We start from the raw sequence: 20433 nt of genomic DNA, 5'->3' as shown, positions 1-20433 counted from the left end.
TTAAAGAGGATCCTCATTTTTTTTTTCAACAAGAAAATTTAGTCTGATTTGTCTCACTTAACTTTTGCAGTGTAAGAGACGGAGGGTGTAATTCTTTAATTACACTGTGACTCACATGTTTTAAGACCAGAGGGAAGTGAGGCAACACGTGTTACACTGCCATTAGGAACACCAGTTGTGGTCTTCTAAATCTGGAGGCAAAACATAACACCTTCCCCTCCTTCCCTGTTGTAGACACAGGCTCAGTTCGAACCAGTGTATGTGCCATTCTTAATTAGTAGCATCATGAAGTAGAACTGCACAAGAATTTCTGCATGTAGAAATAGCCACCCCAGATATCTGGTGCTAAAGCTGCTGTTTTAGCACCAACCTAAACAAAGTGTAATTCTTCGCCACCCCTGGATGCGTCCTCCTTCATTCTTACAGATTGGTGCCCTGGGTGCTGCCTTACTTGGCTTTTCCTGACTGTGTGGCAGGAGGGTGTCGGGCCATAGAGCCCATAAACATGACGTGGCATGGACAGATCCAGTATTTCGAGCAAAAGTCATAGCCAAGTGATGAATAAAGGTCAGTGCAGTACCACTGAGCCAGTTAGAATGCCAGGCAAAGGGTGTATTTTTAAAACTAGCTTTAAACTTGGGTCCTCTTGGAGTAAGAAAATTCCTTTTAGAATAGCACTCTGGTACTATTTGCCCAGGGTCCAAATCTAAGATTTCATCTCCAGGGCACTACAGCTGATCTCGCTGTGTACCAAACCATTGGGGAGAGGTATGATCTCTTAGGTGACCGGGTCCTAGGGGATGGAGTGTATTCTAGGTCAAATGCAGTGCCTTAAAAATGTGCCAGGTGTGAAAAGGCCCTGCAGAATATCTGAGGTTCTAAAGGCCTGGAGCTGACTGAAGGTTCCTTTAGAGCAGGGATATTTCTTATTCCCCCAGTAACTGTGCACCTAGCACAGCACCTGCACAGACTATTTGCTCAATAAATTATAGTTGAATGAATGCATGAATTTATAGAAAGAACATTCCACAACAGGAAGAATGCCACATTCTGTACTAACTATGTTCCCATGGAAACATAGGAATTAGACTTATCCTGTTAGGTTCTAAAAAAGAAATAACTAGTAATGGTTTCCTTAATAATACATTTATTCAAAACTGTCTAGACTCTTTAAAGTTTCTGTCTAAACCATCGCTGGAAAGTGATGGTAGGAGGAGTGTTCAAGTAGGAGATCAGAGGATGAGCATTCACATCCAGGCTCTCCTACTTACTGGCCCCAGGATCTGGGCAAATTGCTTAATACACAAGATTAATAGGAGGATTAGATGAGATAATGCGTATTCTGGGCTTTGTATACAATATTGTTCTCAAGAGTCTCTAATCCCATAAGTCTATTATTCACATCTCAGGATGTGGATTTTAATATCACCTGCTCTGTCATAATCACTGCACCTGTCAAGGAAGAGGGACATAATGGTTAAGCACTCAGAGTTCAGACTCAGACAGAGGTGTCCTTGGGCGTGTTATTTAACCTACCTGGCTCTCATGTTCATCATTTGTAAAATAGGGATGACAACAGTCTCTAGTATCCACAGTGGTGGCCACGAATAAATTAAATGATACAGGTAAACTGACACTGTGTCCAGCCCATTCGAACACAGATTCAAATCTGTTAATATTCTTCTTGTTTCTTCCACCCCCTCATGTTTTCTTGTCTAACTCAAAAATTTTATGTTCAGTTTGTTCACTCTCCCTAAAATGAGATTTCCTCAAAACGCTGTCCTTGGACCCCCTGCATCAGAATCAGTTGGTTTTTGGTAAGGTTTCCTGGTCTATCAGAACTGTAATCTCTCCTTCGATGATCTTGTCTTCCATTTTATCTCAGAGGTTCACTTCCACTGTCATAATCTAACCCGGGGCATTACCCAATTGCAAGCACCATCTCCATCGCAAGTATCCCGCTATGATTAATCGCTCCTAAATGGTTAACTCACTCCCTCCAGGACCCTTGGATTCAATTCCACTACATTTTCATGCCCTTTAACCGATGTGGCCCTCACCTCTTCTCTTACATTGCTGAACTTCCATGGTCAGCCACCATTAGCCCTGCCTCAAACACATCTTCATCCCTGCCATCCCTCCTACTTGACGAAACACCAAGCCTGTTTATACTCCACTGACTGTGGGTCTGAGCCCCTGCAACTGGCCATGGCTGGAGGAAGGATGCAGCCACACTGAGTGAGCTCCTTTTAGATCCATCACGGGAAGACTGCAGCGGACCCCAGGCCTGTTCAGGCTTACACCATGCCTTCCTCATCCTTTTTCTCTTCTACTCTTCTAAAGGATTATTTCTTTTCTTATTTTCCCCTCTCAAACTTTATTTTTAAATATTTGATCTATTGGGGCACCTGGGTGGCTGGTTAAGCGTCTGCCTTTGGCTCAGGTCATGATCCCAGGGTCCTGGATGGAGTCCTGCATGGGGCTCCCTGCTCAGCGGTAAGACTGCTTCTCCCTCTCCTGCTCCCCCTGCTTGTGTTCCCTCTCGCTGTCTCTCTCTCTGTCTGAGGGAGAGAGAGCAGAGCAAGAGAGAGCATGAACCGGGTGAGGGGCAGAGTGGGAGGGAGAAGCAGACTCCCCGCTGAGCAGGGAGCCAGATGCCAGGACCCTGAGATCATGACCCAAAGCCTAAGGCAGACACTTAACCAACTGAGCCACCCAGGAACCCCCCTTCTCAAATTTTAAATACCTCCTTCCCTTTACTTTCAGCTGATGCTTCCCATTTCACTGAGAAAAATGAAGCAATCAGAACAGAATGCACAAAGCTTTCAGTACCTCCTGCCCCCCACCAACCTCTGTACCCACATACTCAGCTTCCAGCCTGTATGAGGAAACCCCACTTGCTCACCAGCTCCCATCCCCTCTCACTGCTCACCCCTCTCACAATTCACGGCTAATTTCAACAATCATGGATTTTCCCTGTGCTGGAACACCCCAATCACATACAAACATGCTGTTATTTATCCACTAGTTAAAAAAGAAACAAAACAACAAACAAACACACAAACAGAAACCCACCAAAACTTCTTTTGATTCCAATGCTCTTTTAGCCACCAAGAAATCCCCCTACCAGGCTTTCACACAGTTTCTCTAGAGTTGCCTAGGCTGGCTTTCTTCAATTCCTCTTCTACCCTCTTGCACTCACTCAGATACACCCAGAACCACTCAGATACACCCAGAACCGCCCCAGTGAAACTGCCCTCACTAAGTGCACACCACCATCTCTACTTTACTAAACGTCCCACTTCTCATCTTACTCGGGACCTTCAGCAGCATTGACCTAGTTGACCACTGGCTCCCTGTTCACAGAAATATGTTCTCCACTTGGCTTCACTATACCACACACTTGTTTTTTTTTCCATCCAAAAGCCTGCTTCTCTGCTAATTCTGGGTCCTTTGATAATTCTTTCTCATTTCCTCTATCTTTAAATAGGCTCAGTCCTCAAATCTTTCTCTGTGTACTCTTGCTCCCTCGATAATTTCATGAAATCTTCTGTTTTAAAATACCATCTATATGGTGATAACTCCCATATTTATTTCTCCAGGCTGGATATGCCTGAACCCCAGAATACACCAAACAGCTTTCTTAACGTCTGTACTCGGATGCCTAATGGACATCTCAAATTTAAATGGTCTGAAATTGCACTTCAAATCCTCCCTCATCCCTCAAAATCTGTTTCTCCTTCCTCATTTCAGTTAATGGCAACTCTTTCCTTTTGTTTCTCAAACCAAAAAAATGTAGAGTCATCTTTGGCCACTTTTTTCTCTTAGGCCTTATGTCTCATCTGCCAGAAAATACTTTTTGGCTCTACGTTCAAAATGTATTTTTATTTGACCATTTCTTACCATCTTCCTTGATGCCACTCTGATTTGATTCACAATTACCTCCCCCTTGGATTCTTGCCTCTCTACTGGGCTTCCTGTTTGTTCCCCTGCGGCCCTATAATCAACACAACAGTCCAAGTCATCCTGCCCTAAGCAAGCCAGATCATGTTATTCATCTACTCAATCAGGGTCAGCAACAAAATTTGTGAGGCCCAGTACAAAATGACCCTGGCAAGGGGCAAGGAAGCCAATCTCCTTTCCCACGAACCTCTGTTTCAACCCACAGTGGACAAACAATCCTCAAGAGATTGCAGCCTTCACACTGAGACATACTCAGTACCTGGATCCTGGATGGGCGAGACACCCCTCCTGAAGGCTCCTAGGGCTGCCAGCTCAAGAAGGGGAAGGCTACCACCTTGCCTCGCCCTGAAACGCCATGGAGCACCCACCTGGCCCTAATCCTCCCCACTTCTGTGCCCAGGGCTCCACTAAAGGTGGAGGACAATGGTGATGGGACACAGGGGAGAGTGTGGAGGGGGAGGTCAGTCAAGGCTAGAGCACCAGGAGGTGGCAAATAGGTAGCAGAGGATCCATCCAAGGGAAGCAGGGAGGTGGAAACAGAACCATTGATGAGCTAAGGCTCCAAGTCTTTGGCACGTGTTTCATCGTCCCATCAGAATTCACTTACAAGACACAGATTCAAAGAGTAAACATTGGCAAATGCAATGCATTGAAGTGTGAGGCCCTTCTAAGCATGGACCCCCCATGCACCTACACTGGTCACACACTCATGATGCTGGCCCTGGCTTATCTTCATCCAACATCTTCTCATCTTCCACCATAGAAAAAAAAATTTTCACCTTGGCATGCAAAGCCCTGCATAATCTGACTCCTGGGCGACCAGTTTCCTTCTGACCCTATTCATCCATTCCCTCCCTCTGCTGCATCTACCCTGCTCTCCTTATGATACCTCAAATACATCCAAAAAGATACTGCCCAGGGTCTTTGCAGATGCCGTCCATGCTTTCTGGGATGTTTTTCTACGAGGATCCGAAAGGTTTGTTTCATTTTCTTCAAGTCTTTACTTCAAATCCTCATTCATGAGACCCTTCACCTCCAGCGTGGTCATCCTTATTTTGAATAGAGGTCCTCTCTTCACCTTACTTACACACTTTATAACCAAGAGAAAGAGGCCTCTTTTGCCTATGTAAGGCCCTTACTCAAAATTCTGATTTTGAACCTCTCTGAACCTCTCACTCAAGGTTCTACCTTTTTCTATGGCAACTAGCATGGGAGACCTCCCCATTCTGCAGAGAGCCCACACACTTACCAGTAAGTATTGAACTTATCCTGTAGGTTCCAATGTAGAAATTATATCAGAATATGCATTAATGCTAACATGTGCACCAAAGATTCATATCAGGTGAGGGTAGAAAGCAGACTTTGTTAGGGTCTACCTAAAATATGTTTCTTTTTTTTTTTTAACAATCTAACTTTACAGAGGGAATACATGGACTCAGGAGAGGTGTAAGGAGTAAAACAGAGTCAATATTAAATATTTTGATTCAATTTACTTGACTTTGAAAAGATAGAGGTGAAAAATAAAGTAGACCCAGCTATTCCTTATGGCCAGCCAGGAAAATCAGTGGTTAAATATTAACCAAATTAAGGATTCCACTTGTACTATGGTACGGACTGAATATTTGTCACCACCAGTCTGTGGTGTTTTATTATAGCAGCCTGAGTAGACTCAGACAGGGTGATTATCCATACTTATACTGCTCTCCTGTATTTTTGTTTACTAATAAGAACTTCAGTTACTGAAGTAACTGAATGCTACGGAGACAGTTGTCTTGATGAGTAAGCCAGTGGTATATGTCCCAGAACCTTTCTCTGGAATCCACCCAGAAAATTATCAAATTGAGGATTTTTCACTTAAAGTGTCAACCATAATTCTGAGAAGAGTGTAGGGCTTCACATCCAGTCATTTCAAATTAGTGCAGAAGTACCCTCTGGGAGTGTTCAAAGAATTGGTAGGAACCTATCACAGTGGAGCTATTTGCTCTTACTTATTGGCCAGTGACCCCTCCTATGTGCCAGGACACCCTTCACTGCACCATCCCCAGATGTGGGGAGATCTCTCTTCTCCAGACATCTGGACCATACCCTTGCCCCACCACAAAACCTATTTTCCCAACTCCTGTCCATTCTAAAGGCTTCCATTTAAATGAATAGAAGAACATATGGTTTTTTAAATGTAAAAAAAGAAAAATAGGGGCACCTGGGTGGCTCAGTTGGTCAAGTTTCTACCTTCCACTCAGGTTATGGTCCCGGGGTCCTGGGATCAAGTCCCCACATCCCTGCTCAGCGGGGAGCCTGCTTCTCCCTCTGCCTCTGCCCCTCCCTGTTCATGTTCTCTCTCTCTCAAATAAATAAATAAAAAATCCTTTAAAAAAGAAAGAAAAAGAAAAACTTTACAACCAAGAGGAAATATAATTATCTCCTACCCTATGTTTTTCAAACACTATTGCCTTGTTAAGACCTCATGACACATAAAAAACTACACAGACAGGCATCTTACTACCATTTGAAAAAAAGAGAGTCAAAGAGACCCTGAGAGTTTAAAAGACTGCTTGCTATCACAATTCTTATGGGATAAGCTAAGAAGATGTATTTTTCCCCTAAAACTGTAGGGATTGTTGAAGCCTTTAAAATAAAAAGAGTGGCATGACTAATTTTGCATTTTGGAATGAACAGTCTAGGAGCAGAGTGGAGAATTGAAGAGAGATCTTGTATAGGACCCTTTATGATGTATGATAGTCTACCAATCTCCATGTATATACTCTGTGCCCAGAGTCTAACACAGTGTCTGCCATACTAACAGGCACTTGATAAATATTCTGGGAGAAGTTTTCCCAGACAAATAACCTGCAACTCTTCTGAGGACCATGAGAACGATAAGCATGACTTTCACAAAGCTGAAGTTCCAAAAGCACAGAGACGTCTAGACTGCTCAGAAGTCAACAAAAATGGGCTTTTAAACAAAATTTAGAAAAAGTACCATGGAATTTAAAGTTTAGAAGTAAGTTAGGGAAGGAGCAGATTAGTGTTAAGGAATACAAGTACCAAAAATGACTGCTAGAGGAAATTGAAGGGTTGAATTGCCCCAATATTTTAATTTCCAAATTGGCATAGCAGCACAAGCTGATTAAAAGCAAATACAATGGGGTGCAATTTAAGGTCTAAAATAAAGTGTCTTAAGAGCTGGAAGCACAGGTTTAGATTTGATGCAGAAAAAAAGAGGGAAACTTGTGTTTCTTTCTATACTTCATAATAGCCTCTGACTGGCAACTGTGCTTTGTTTCTGAAGTATTTTAGTGAGTCATTTAAGTCTTAAAATGCATTTTCCTATCAGAAAAAAAAAAAAAGACAAATGGTGATTAAGTCCCCAAGCCAGCCAATAAAAACCTGTTTAACTTTGACATAGTTGAAATGTACATTTGCAATAAAAAAACAGAAAACACGTTGTTTCCATTCTAGCACTTAGACAAATTTTAAAATTACTATAGTCTTGAATAAGAAAGAGTTTTATTTTTATTAGATGCTGGTACTTGAGAGGAAAGTAGAATGAAAAAAGCAGATGAGCCCCTTCAGGAGAAGGAAGTTAATTCCCTCCCTTACCTTCCACCCTGAGTGTGACCTGCATTTGGTGACTTGCTGCCAAATAATAGAGTATGGGAAGGGTTGGGAGTAATTTTCCAGTGGAGAAATCTGGCAAACATTTCCTTGGCCAGTTGATCTATGTCAATATTCACAGTGATAAGTCATGTTGATAGCAAGTCCCCTAAAAAACGGGATGAGGACACTTCTCTGTGGTCTTCCCCCAAACCCACAACTCCAGTCTGAATATGGGGAAATCATCAGACAAATCCTAATAGAGGAACATTCTACAAAATACCCAATCAGTACTCTTCAAAACCCTTAAGGGCATCAAAAATAAGAAAAGTCTGAGAAACTGTCACAGCCAAGAGGAAGCTAAGAAAATGATGACCAAGTGTAATGTGGTATCCTGGATAGGATTCTGGAATAGACATTAGTGAATAAACCAGTGCAATTTAAATGAAGCTCAAAGTTGGGTTAGTAGTAATGTATCAATGTTGGTTTCTTAGTTGTGACCAATGTAACACACTAATGTAAGATGTAAAACTGAGTGAGAGGTATATATAGGAACTCTCAATGACAACTTTGTAACCGTTCTGTAAATCTAAAACTAGATTAGAAAAAAAATCATGTATTTTCTTATACAAAGTATAAAAAGAGAGTTTTATAAAGATAGTGAAGGAGACCCTCCCACTCTCAAGAACATTAGAAACTAACAGCAAAAATCCTTTATTCTAATTTTACTTCAAAACTTATAGTCTTTGTTTTCTATGATGCAGACACATCACTGGCATTTTTCTTAATATAGGACTTGAGGGATGTAGAGGACAACAAACAAAATTCATGTTAGACCAGGGGAGTGAATAAGAAAGGAGTGGGGCAAGATTTTGGTGAGGGCTCAGCTGGAATTTGGAGGAATGCTAAGAGAAAGAAAAGAACAAGAATGTTATAATAAAGAGATGAAATTTCAAGACTGAATAAAATAAAGCAAAGGAGATGAATCACCATAGTGTGGGGCAACCAGCCCCAGACTAGCTTGGGTATTGAGGGTGGACCAGACCCTCTGGCCCCAAAGTGCTATAGGAAACTGAGATTCTTCTTTTAAGAAATTCACGTGCAGTTCCACTTCACCCTGAGACCCAGTGAAAAGAACAGCAGTTTGTAAAGTACCTAGACTCTATGTGAAGATTTATTAGCTACCCTAAAAACATTGCTGGAGGTGCAGGGGAGAGTTGAACTGGTGGATACAGAGGCACTGATGGACACTGTTTTTGCACTCTCCACCTACCTGGCTAGCACAGGTGAGCAAGCTTGGATGTGCCATCCTCCTGGTGCCTCACTGAGGCAAGCAGGGGTGAGTGGTCATGGCGCAATCCCACCACCTTTCTGAAACCAGTGAGCATGTCCTGCTGCCTATACTCTCCAGCTGCCTAGCCAAAGTCAGCAGGTGTGCACAATCCACACAGGGGACACCCCTTGATTGCCTGGCCCTGGTGGCAAAGGGGCTGGCATTCCTGAGCTCCATGGGAATGTAACAATTAGAAAGAGGTTCTTAACAGGCCACTACTCCCAGGGCACTGACAGACAGCTGACTAAAACACAACTTCAGTATTCCTTTCATAAAGGCATATTAATCTGAAGCTTCAGCTTGAGGGACAGCCTTCAGGTTTCCCATACATCTAGAGGCTAAGAAGGCCCTCCTAGGGAACATAGGCAAGGAGACATCATCTTTGTACACCCCTTTGATCTCACTACAGCTTATACACTTGTCTATTTTTTTATAACTGTCACCCAGGGGACATCTCCTGACCTTCTGGTCTGTAGGCCAGCAGCGATGACAGTTCCATGAACTGTATATATTTGCATACTTTAAAAGCTGCAACCTGAGGGTCTGGCTTCAAATCAACCTGAAACTTGATGTTAAATGAGATTCCTCCTGTTGGAACAGTGACAAATCTTGGCACACCCTCAACAACAGGGTCATATCAAGAATAAATCAAGTGGTTTAAACAATCACAAAAGTTTGAGAGACAACCAAAAGACAGAGCAAGGTTGAATGAGAAGAATCATCACCTATACAAGGCGACTCCTCCAAGACTGAGAGTCGTAGCCATTTCACCTCACACATAGAAATAAACCAGAGAATCCAGCAACATGAGGAAACAGAGAAATGTGTTCCAAATGAAAGAACAAGAACAATGCCAGAAAAATACTTTAATGACATAGAGATAAGTTATCTACCTGGTAAAGGATTCAAAGTAATGGTCATAAAGATGCTCACTAAATTTGGAAGAAGACTGTGTAAACACAGTGAGAATTTCAATAAAGAGATAGAAAATGTTAGAACCAAACAGAAGTCACAGAGCTAAAGAATAAATAACCAAACTGAAAATACACTAGAGGGACTCAACAACAGACTGGATCAAACAGAAGAATGAATCAGTGAGCTGGAAGACAAAACAATGGAACTCACCCAGATAGAGCAGCAAAAAGAAAAAAAGAACTTTAAAAAATAAAGATAATGTAAGGGACCTGTAGGACATCATCAAGTAGAATACTATTTGAATTATAGGGGTCCCACAAGGAGAAGAAAGAAAGAAGGGGCAGAAAATTTATTTGAAGAAATAATGGGTGCAAACTTCCCTAACCTGAGGAAGGAAACAGACATTCAGGCCCAGGAGGCCCAGAGAGTTCCAAATAAGATGATCACTAAGATAGCCACACCAAGACAAGAAATTATAATTAAAATTTCAAAAGTCAAAAAGAGAATCTTAAAATTAGTAAGAGGAAAACAAATTGTAACGTACAAGGGAAACCCCATGAACCATCAGCCTATTTTTCAACAGAAAGTTTGCGCACCAGAAGGGAGTGGCATTACGTATGCAAGGTGCTAAAAGGAAAAAAAAAACTTCCAATCAAGAATACATTACCTGGCAAAATTATCATTCAGAATTCCAGACAAACAAAAGCTAGAGGAGTTCATCACTACCAAACTTGCCTTACAAGAAACATTAAAGGCTTTTCTTAAGCTGAATAAAAATAGCACTAATTAATAGCAAGAAAACAAATGAAAGTAAAAATCTCTCTAATAAAGGTAATTATATAGTAAAGGAAATATATTAATCACTTAATAAAGCTAGTATAAAGGCTAAAAGACAAAGTAGTAAAATTAGCAAAAGCTACAATTATTAGTTAAGGGGTATGAAAAGTAAAAAAATATATAAAAAGTGACATCAAAATAATAAAACATGGTGGGGGAAGTTAAAATGTAAAATTCTGGAATGAGTTCAAATTTAAGTTGCTACCAACAAAATAGACTGCTATACACATAGGATGATATATGTGAACCTCATGGTAAGCACAAAGCAAAAACTTATGAAACACACAAATGAAAATGAGAAAGGAATCTAAACATAACACTAAAGAAAGTCATCAGACCACAAGCAAAGAGAGAAAAAGCAAGGAACAAAGAGGAACTATGAAAACATCAAGAAGATAATTAACAAAATGGCAATAAGTACATACACATCAGTTATCACTTTTTTTTTTAAAGATTTTATTCATTTATTTGACAGAGAGAGACACAAAGAGAGAGGGAACACAAGCAGAGGGAGTGGGAGAGAGAGAAGTAGGCTTCCCGCTAAGCAGGGAGCCCGATGTGGAGCTCAATCCCAGGACCCCGGGATCATGACCTGAGCCAAAGGCAGACACTTAACAACTGAGCCACTCAGGCGCCCCTCACTTTAATTGTTAATAGACTAAATTCTCCAATCAAAACATATAGATTGGCTTAATGGATAAAAACGTTTAAAAAACAGGGGGGAGGAGCAAGATGGCAGAGGTGTAGGAGACCTAAATTTAGTCTGGTCCCAGGAATTCAGCTAGATAGGGATCAAACCATTCTGAACACCTACTAACTTAACAGGAGATCGAAGAAAAGAATAGCAGCAACTTTCTGAACAGAAAAGCCACCACTTTCTGGAAGGTAGGACGTGCGGAGAAGTGAATCCGAGGCAATATTTGGGAAGATAGACGGCGGGGGAGGGGGCCTCTGTCAGCCGCTACTGGTAAGTGATAGAGCTGCAGAGCACAAAATCGGAACTTTTAGAAGTCGGCTCCACTGAGGGACGTTGCTCCAGTGGCTGAGCGGGGGTTGGAACCCTCGCTGGGACAGTATGGTCTCAGGACCCTCAGGGTCACAGAAAGACCGGGGGTGCCTGAGTGCGGCAGAGCTCCCAGGTATCGGAGCAGGGAAGCCGACTGCAGAGACGGAGCCGAGGCTTGGGCTCTCAGCTCGGGGTTGCCATAAACCGTGATCTGCGGCACAGTCGGGCCACTTCTCCTCCAGCAGGGACCCAACAAACGGCAGATCCAGGGAGACTCCCCTTCCTTCCCTGGGAGGAGTGGCACGGGAGCGCACTGCAGGGATCTGATGGGTTTGGAGACTCCGCACGGGGTCAGGTGCCAGAGATAGAAACGCTTGGTCACAGGCCCTGTGAGCATGGAGTGCGGCCGGAGACCGGGGAGACGGGAGTGACTGACTGCTTTTCTCTGGGGGTGCACTGAGGAGAGGGGCCCCGAGTTCTTGGCTCCTCCTGGGCGGAGACTGGGAGGCCGCCATTTTCACTCTCATCCTCCAAAGCTGAACGGAAAGCTTGCAGGGAACAAAGCTCCCCAGAGCAAACCCGAGCAGATTACTTAGCCCAGACCCGGCAAGGGCGTTGCAATTCCCCCTGCAACAAAGACATTTGGGAACCATGGCAACAGGCCCCTCCCCCAGAAGATCCATGAGAACAGCCAGCCAAGACCAAGTTTACCGATCAATGAGAATGGCAGAACTCCCCCGCTAGGGGAATACTGCACATAGAATTCATGGCTTTTTTTCCCATGATTCTTTAGTCTTTCAAAGTTAATTTTTTTTAACTTTCTTTTTCTTTTTCTTTTTTTTTTTTGAATTTTTCTTTTTCACTTTTTCAACTAACATCGTATCAATCCCTTTTTTAAAAAAATCTTTTTTATTTTTCACTCTTAGAGTCACATTCTGTCACTTCATAGTAGTTAACCTTATTTTTGGTATATATATGTAAGTTGTTTTCTCTTTAAAATTTTGGGATACAGTTTATTCTAACAGACCAAAATATACCTAAATCTCTAGGGTATGGCTTTGTTCTAGTCTCCTGCCTGATCACATTCTCTCCACCCCCCCTCTTTTTTTAAATCCTCTTCTTTCTTTTTTCAACCAACTTCTTATCATCAATTCCTTTTATAAGATCTTCTACAATTTTCATCTTTACAGTCATATTCCATCGCTTCATTGTATTAACTCTTATTTTTGTACATATATATGTTTTTCTTTCTTTAAAATTTTGGGAGGCATTTTCTTCTAACAGACCAAAATACACCCAAAATCTAGTGTATGGCTCTGATCTATGCACCAGCCTGATCATATTTGATCATATTCTGGTTTTTTGTTTGTTTGTTTGTTTGTTTTTATCTTTTTCTTTTTCTTGTTTTTTCTTTTTACTTTCTTTCCCTCTCCCCCCCCCCCCCCAGTTTCAGGTCTCTTTTGATTTGTTTAGTGTATATTTTTCTGGGGACATTGTTACCCTGTTAGCATTTTGTTCTCTCATTCATCTATTCTCCTCTGGACAAAATGACAAGATGGAAAAAATACCTTAAAAAAAAAAGAACAAAAGGCAGTACCGACTGCCAGAGACCAAATCAATACGGATATTGGTAAGATGTCAGAACTAGATTTCAGAATGATGATTTTATTTTATTTTATTTTATTTTTTTAAAGATTTTATTTATTCATGAGAGACAGAGAGAGGGAGAGGCACAGGCAGAGGGAGAAGCAGGCTCCCCGACGAGCGGGGAGCCCAATGCAGAACTTGATCCCAGGACCCTGGGATCATGACCTGAGCCAAAGGCAGATGCTTATCCGACTGAGCCACCCAGGCATCCCCAGAATGATGATTTTAAAGATACTAGCAGGGCTTGAAAAAGGCATGGAAGATATTAGAGAAATCCTTTCTGGAGAAATAAAAGAACTAAAATCTAACCAAGTCAAAATCAAAAAGGCTATTAATGGGGTGCAATACAAAATGGAGGCTCTAACTGCTAGGATAAATGAGGCAGAATAGAGAATTTGTGATATAGAAGACCAAATGATGGAAAATAAAGAAGCTGAGAAAAAGAGAGATAAATAACTACTGGATAATGAGGGCAGAATTCGAGAAGTAAGTGATACCCTAAGATGAAACAATATGAATAATTGGGATCCCAGAAGAAGAAGAAAGACAGAGAGGGGCAGAGGGCATATTGGAGGAAATTATAGCAGAAAACTTCCCTAATTTGGGGAAGGAAACAGGCATCAAAATCCAGGAGGCACAGAGAACCCCCCTCAAAATCAATAAAAATAGGTCAACACCCCGACATCTAATAGTAAAACTTATGAGTCTCAGAGACAAAGAGAAAATCCTGAAAGCAGCTCAGGAGAAGAGATATGTAACCTGCAATGGTAGAAACATTAGATTGGAACAGACCTATCCACAGAGACCTGGCAGGCCAGGAAGGACTGGCATGATATATTCAGAACACTAAATGAGAAAAATATGCAGCCAAGAATACTACATCCAGCTAGGCTGTCACTGAAAATAGAAGGAGAGATAAAAAGCTTCCAGGACAAACAAAAACTAAAGGAATTTGCAAACACAAAACCAGCCCTACAAGAAATATTGAAAGGGGTCCTCTAAGCAAAGAGAGAGCCCAAAAGTAACATAGACCAGACAGGAATAGAGACAATATACAGTAACAGTCACCTTGCAGGTAATACAATGGCACTAAATTCATATCTTTCAATAGTTATCTTGAATGTAAATGGGCTAAATGCCCCAATCAAAAGACACAGGGTATCAGATTGGATAAAAAAACAAGACCCATCAGCATGCTGTCTGCAAGAGACTCATTTTAGACCCAAAGACACCCCCAGATTGAAAGTGAGGTGTGGAAAACCATTTACCATGCTAATGGACACCAAAAGAAAGCTGGGGTGGCAATCCTTATATCAGACAAATTAGATTTTAAACCAAAGACTATAATAAGAGATGAGGAAGGACACTATATCCTACTTAAAGGGTCTATCCAACAAGAAGATCTAACAATTGTAAATCTCTATGCCCCTAACATGGGAGCAGCCAGTTATATAAGCCAATTAATAACAAAAGCAAAGAAACACATCGACAACAATACAATAATAGTAGGGGACTTTAACACCCCCCTCACTGAAATGGACAGATCATCTAAGCAAAAGATCAACAAGGAAACAAAGACTTTAAATGACACACTGGACCAAATGGACTTCACAGATCTATTCAGAACATTCCATCCGAAAGCAACAGAATACACATTCCTCTCTAGTGCCCATGGAACATTCTCGAAAATAGATCACATCCTAGGTCACAAATCAGGTCTTAACCGGTACCAAAAGATTGGGATCATTCCCTGCCTATTTTCAGACCACAATGCTTTGAAACTAGAACTCAGTCACAAGAGGAAAGGTGGAAAGAACTCAAATACATGGAGGCTAAAGAGCATCCTACTAAAGAATGAATGGGTCAACCAGGAAATTAAAGAAGAATTAAAAAAATTCATGGAAACAAATGAAAATGAAAACACAACTGTTCAAAATCTCAGGAATGTAGCAAAGGTGGTCCTAAGAGGAAAGTATATAGCAATACAAGCCTTTCTCAAGAAACAAGAAAGGTCTCAAATACACAACCTAACCCTACACCTAAAGGAGCTGGAGAAAGAACAGCAAATAAAGCCTAAACCCAGCAGGAGAAGAGAAATAATAAAGATCAGAGCAGAAATCAATGAAATAGAAACCAAAAGAACAGTAGAACAGATCAATGAAACTAGTAGCTGGTTCTTTGAAAGAATTAACAAGATTGATAACCCCCTGGCCAGACTTATCAAAAAGAAAAGAGAAATGACCCAAATAAATAAAATCATGAATGGAAGAGGAGAGATCACAACCAACACCAAAGAAATACAAACAATTATAAGGACATATTATGAGCAACTCTATGCCAGCAAATTAGATAATCTGTAAGAAATGGATGCATTCCTAGAGATGTATCAACTACCAAAACTGAACCAGGAAGAAATAGAAAACCTGAACACACCTATAACCACTAATGAAATTGAAGCAGTATTCAAAAATCTCCCAACAAACAAAAGCCCAGGGCCAGATGGCTTCCCAGGGGAATTCTACCAAACAATTAAAGAAGAATTAATACCTATTCTTCTGAAACTGTTCCAAAAAATAGAAATGGAACGAAAACTTCCAAACTCATTTCATAAGGCCACCATTACCTTGATCCCAAAACCAGACAAAGACCTCATCAAAAAGGAGAATTACAGACCAATATCCTTGATGAACATGGATGCAAAAATTCTCACCAAAAATACTAGCCAATAGGGTCCAACAGTACATTAAAAGGATTATTCACCACGACCAAGTGGGATTTATCCCTGGGGTGCAAGGTTGGTTCAACATCTGCAAATCAATCAATGTGGTACAATACATTAATAAGAGAAAGAAGAAGAACCATATGATCCTCTCAATAGATGCAGAAAAAGCATTTGACAAAGTACAGCATCCTTTCTTGATCAAAACTCTTCAGAGTATAGGGACAGAGGGTACATACCTCAATATCATAAAAGCCATCTATGAAAAACCCACAGCAGATATTATTCTCAATGGGGAAAAAATGAGAGCTTTCCCCCTAAGGTGAGGAACATGGCAGGGATGTCCACTATCAGCACTGTTATTCAACATAGTACTAGAAGTCCTAGTCTCAGCAATCAGACAACAGAAAGAAATAAAAGGCATCTGAATTGGCAAAGAAGTCAAACTCTCACTCTTTGCAGATGATCTGATACTTTATGTGGAAAACCCAAAAGCCACCCCAAACTGCTAGAACTCATACAGGAATTCAGGAAAATGGCAGGATATAAAATCAATGCAAGAAATCAGTGGCATTCCTATACACCAACAACAAGACAGAAGAAAGAGAAATTAAGGAGTCGATCCCATTTACAATTGCACCCAAAACCATAAGATACCTAGGAATAAATCTAACCAAAGAGGCAAAGAATCTGTACTCAGAAAACTATAAAATACTCATGAAAGAAATTGAGGAAGACACAAAGAAGTGGAAAAACGTTCCATGCTCATGGATTAGAAGAACAAATATTGTGAAGATGTCAATGCTACCTAGAGCAATCTATACATTTAATGCAATTCCTATCAAAATACCATCCACTTTTTTCAAAGAAATGGAACAAATAATCCTAAAATTTGTATGGAACCAGAAAAGACCTGGAATCGCCAGGGGAATGTTGAAAAAGAAAAGCAAAGCTGGTGGCATCACAATTCCGGACTTCAAGCTCTATTACAAAGCTGTCACCATCAAGATAGTATGGTACTGGCACAAAAAACAGACACATAGATCAATGGAACAGAATAGAGAGCCCAGAAATGTACCCGCAACTCTATTGTCAACTAATCTTCAACAAAGCAGGAAAGAATGTCCCATGGAAAAAAGACAGTCTCTTTAACAAATGGTGTTGGGAAAATTGGACAGCCACATGCAGAAATAGAAACTGGACCATTTCCTTACACCACACACAAAAATAGACTCCAAATGGATGAAAGACCTAAATGTGAGACAGGAGTCCATCACAATCCTAGAGGAGAACATAGGCAGCAACCTCTTCAACCTCAGCCGCAGCAACTTCTTCCTAGAAACATCGCCAAAGGCAAGGGAAGCAAGGGCAAAAATGAACTATTGGGACTTCATCAAGATATGAAGATTTTGCACAGCAAAAGAAACAGTCAACAAAACCAAAAGACAACCGACAGAATGGGAGAAGATATTTGCAAATGACATCAGATAAAGGGCTAGTATCCAAAATCTGTAAAGAACTTATCAAACTCAACACCCAAAGAACAAATGATCCAATCAAGAAATGGGCAGAAGACATGAACAGACATTTTTCCAAAGAAGACATCCAAATGGCCAACAGACACATGAAAAAGTGCTCAAAATCGCTCGGCATCAGGGGAATCCAAATCAAAACCTCAATGAGATACCACCTCACACCATGCAGAATGGCGAAAATTAACAAGTCAGGAAATGAGAGTTGTTGGCAGGGATGTGGAGAAAGGGGAACCCTCCTACACTGTTGGTGGGAATGCAAGCTGGTGCAGCCACTCTGGAAAACAGTATGGAGGTTCCTCAAAAAGTTGAAAATAGAGCTACCATATGACCTAGCAATTGCACTACTGGATATTTACCCCAAAGATACAAATGTAGGGATCTGAAGGGGTACGTGCAGCCCGATGTTTATAGCAGCAATGTCCACAATAGCCAAACTATGGAAAGAGCCAAGATGTCCATCGACAGATGAATGGATAAAGAAGATGTGGTATATATATACAATGTAATATTATGCAGCCATCAAAAGGAATCAAATCTTGCCATTTGCAATGATGTGGATGGAACTGGAGGGTATTATGCTGAACCAAATAAGTCAATCAGAGAAAGACATGTATCATATGACCTCACTGATATGAGGAATTCTTAATCTCAGGAAACAAGCTGAGTGTTGCTGGAGTGGTGGGGAATGGGAGGGATGGGGTGGCTGGGTGATAGACATTGGGAAGGGTATGTGCTATGGTGAGCGCTGTGAATTGTGTAAGACTGTTGAATCACAGACCTGTACCTCTGAAACAAATAATACATTATATGTTAAAAAAAAAAAAAGAAGGGCGCCTGGGTGGTTCAGATGGTTAAGCGTCTGCCTTCGGCTCAGGTCATGATCCTAGGGTCCTGGGATCGAGTCCTTCATGGGGCTCCCTGCTAGGCGGGGAGCCTGCTTCTCCCTCTGCCTCTGCCTCTCTCTCTCTCTCTCTCTGACTTTCATGAATAAATACATAAAACATTAAAAAAAAGAAGAAGAAGAAGAAGAAGATAGCAGGAAGGGAAGAATGAAGGGGGGGAAATCAGAGGGGGAGATGAACCATCAGAGACTATGGACTCTGAGAAACAAACTGAGGGTTCTAGAGGGGAGGGGCGTGGGGGAATGGGTTAGCCTGGTGATTGGTATTAAAGAAGGCATGTACTGCATGGAGCACTGGGTGTTATACGCAAACAATGAATCATGGAACACTACAACAAAAACTAATGATGTAATATATGGTGATTAACATAACATAATAAAAAAAATTCCCTTATTAAAAAAGAAGTTTAAAAAACAAAACAAACAAACAAAAAACAAAAAAAACCAAGGCATATCTATGTACTGCCTAAAAGAAACTCCCTTAATGGTAGGACATGCAAAGATTGAAGGTAAATGGATGTGAATGGAAACAAAAAGAAAGCTGGAGTAGCTATACTTATATCAGATAAGACAGACTTAAAAGACTGTAATAAAAGACAAAGAGGGGGGCATTTTTTAATAATAAAGCAGTCAATCCAGCAAAAACATATAACATTTACAAATATATATGCACCTAACATAGGACCACCAAAATATGTAAAGCAAATATTAAATGACCAAAGGGAAAAATTGACAGCAATACAATAATAATAGGAGAAGCAGCTTAAGTTTTCATCAATGGATGAATGGATAAAAAAGGTAAACACCCCCTCACCCCCTACCCCATGCCCACACACACACTAAAAATCAACCATAAAAAAGAAAGGAATCTAGCCATTTGCAACAACATGGATGGACCTTGAGAGAATTATGCTAAGTAAAATACGTCAGACGGAGAAAGACAAATACTATATGATCTCTCTTATATGTGGAACCTAAAAAACAAAACAAAACCTAGACCCATAGATGCAGAGACTAGTTTGGTGGTTACCACGGGGGATAGGGTTTGAGGGTGGAATGGGTGAAGCTGATCAAAAAGTACTAACTTCCACTTATAGGGGCGCCTGGGTGGCTCAGTCATTAAGCGTCTGCCTTTGGTTCAGGTTATGATCTCAGGGTCCTGGGATGGAGCCCCGCCTCGGGTTCCCTCCTCAGCAGGAAGCCTGTTTCTCCTTCTCCCACTCCCCCTGCTTGTGTTCCCTCTCTCGCTGTGTCTCTCTGTGTCAAATAAATAAATAAAATCTTAAAAAAGAACTTCTACTTATAAAATAAGTAAGGCATGGGGATGTAATGTATAGCATGGCAAACATAGTCAATAATATTGTACTAACTCTGTATGGTGACAGATGGTAACTAAATGTATTGTGATGATTATGTCAAATAACTATGTTGTGTATCTAAAACTAGTATGATGTATGTCAATTATATCTGAATAAAAAATAAAAAAAATAAAAATTGCTTGATGATCTTTGAAGAGACCATAGGGTGGCCAAAGGATTAACTAACTATGCCCAGGTTGTTCAATATCATGTGTGGCTTGTGACAAAAACTCATATAGGAACAAAAGACCCTCAGTTTTTGAAAATAATACTACTTCAGAACTCAAAATAAAAACAAACAAACAAAAAATGTCACCAGAAAGCCACTTGAGTTAAATAGGATTCTCTCATTTCTTTACTAAAATTTTAACTTAGGGACACCTGGGTGGCTCAGTTTGTTGCACGTTCTACTCTTGATTTTGGCTCAGGTCGTGATCTCAGGGCTATGAGATCCAGCCCCTTGTTGGGCTCCATGCTCTGTGGTGAGTCTGCTGGAGATTCTCCCTCTCCCACTACCCCTCCTCCCCCAAACAAATAAATAAAATCTTTAAAAAATAAAATAAAATTTTAACTTATTTGGAATCCTACATAAATTTCATGAGCTCAGATTATCCCTCTACTTTAA

The sequence above is a fragment of the Phoca vitulina genome, unplaced genomic scaffold, assembly GCF_004348235.1.
Source record: "Phoca vitulina isolate PV1807 unplaced genomic scaffold, GSC_HSeal_1.0 scaffold25, whole genome shotgun sequence".
NCBI classification, from domain to species: domain Eukaryota; kingdom Metazoa; phylum Chordata; class Mammalia; order Carnivora; family Phocidae; genus Phoca; species Phoca vitulina.
The sequence above is the reverse complement of the archived record's forward strand: the minus strand, read 5'-3'. Positions refer to the sequence as shown.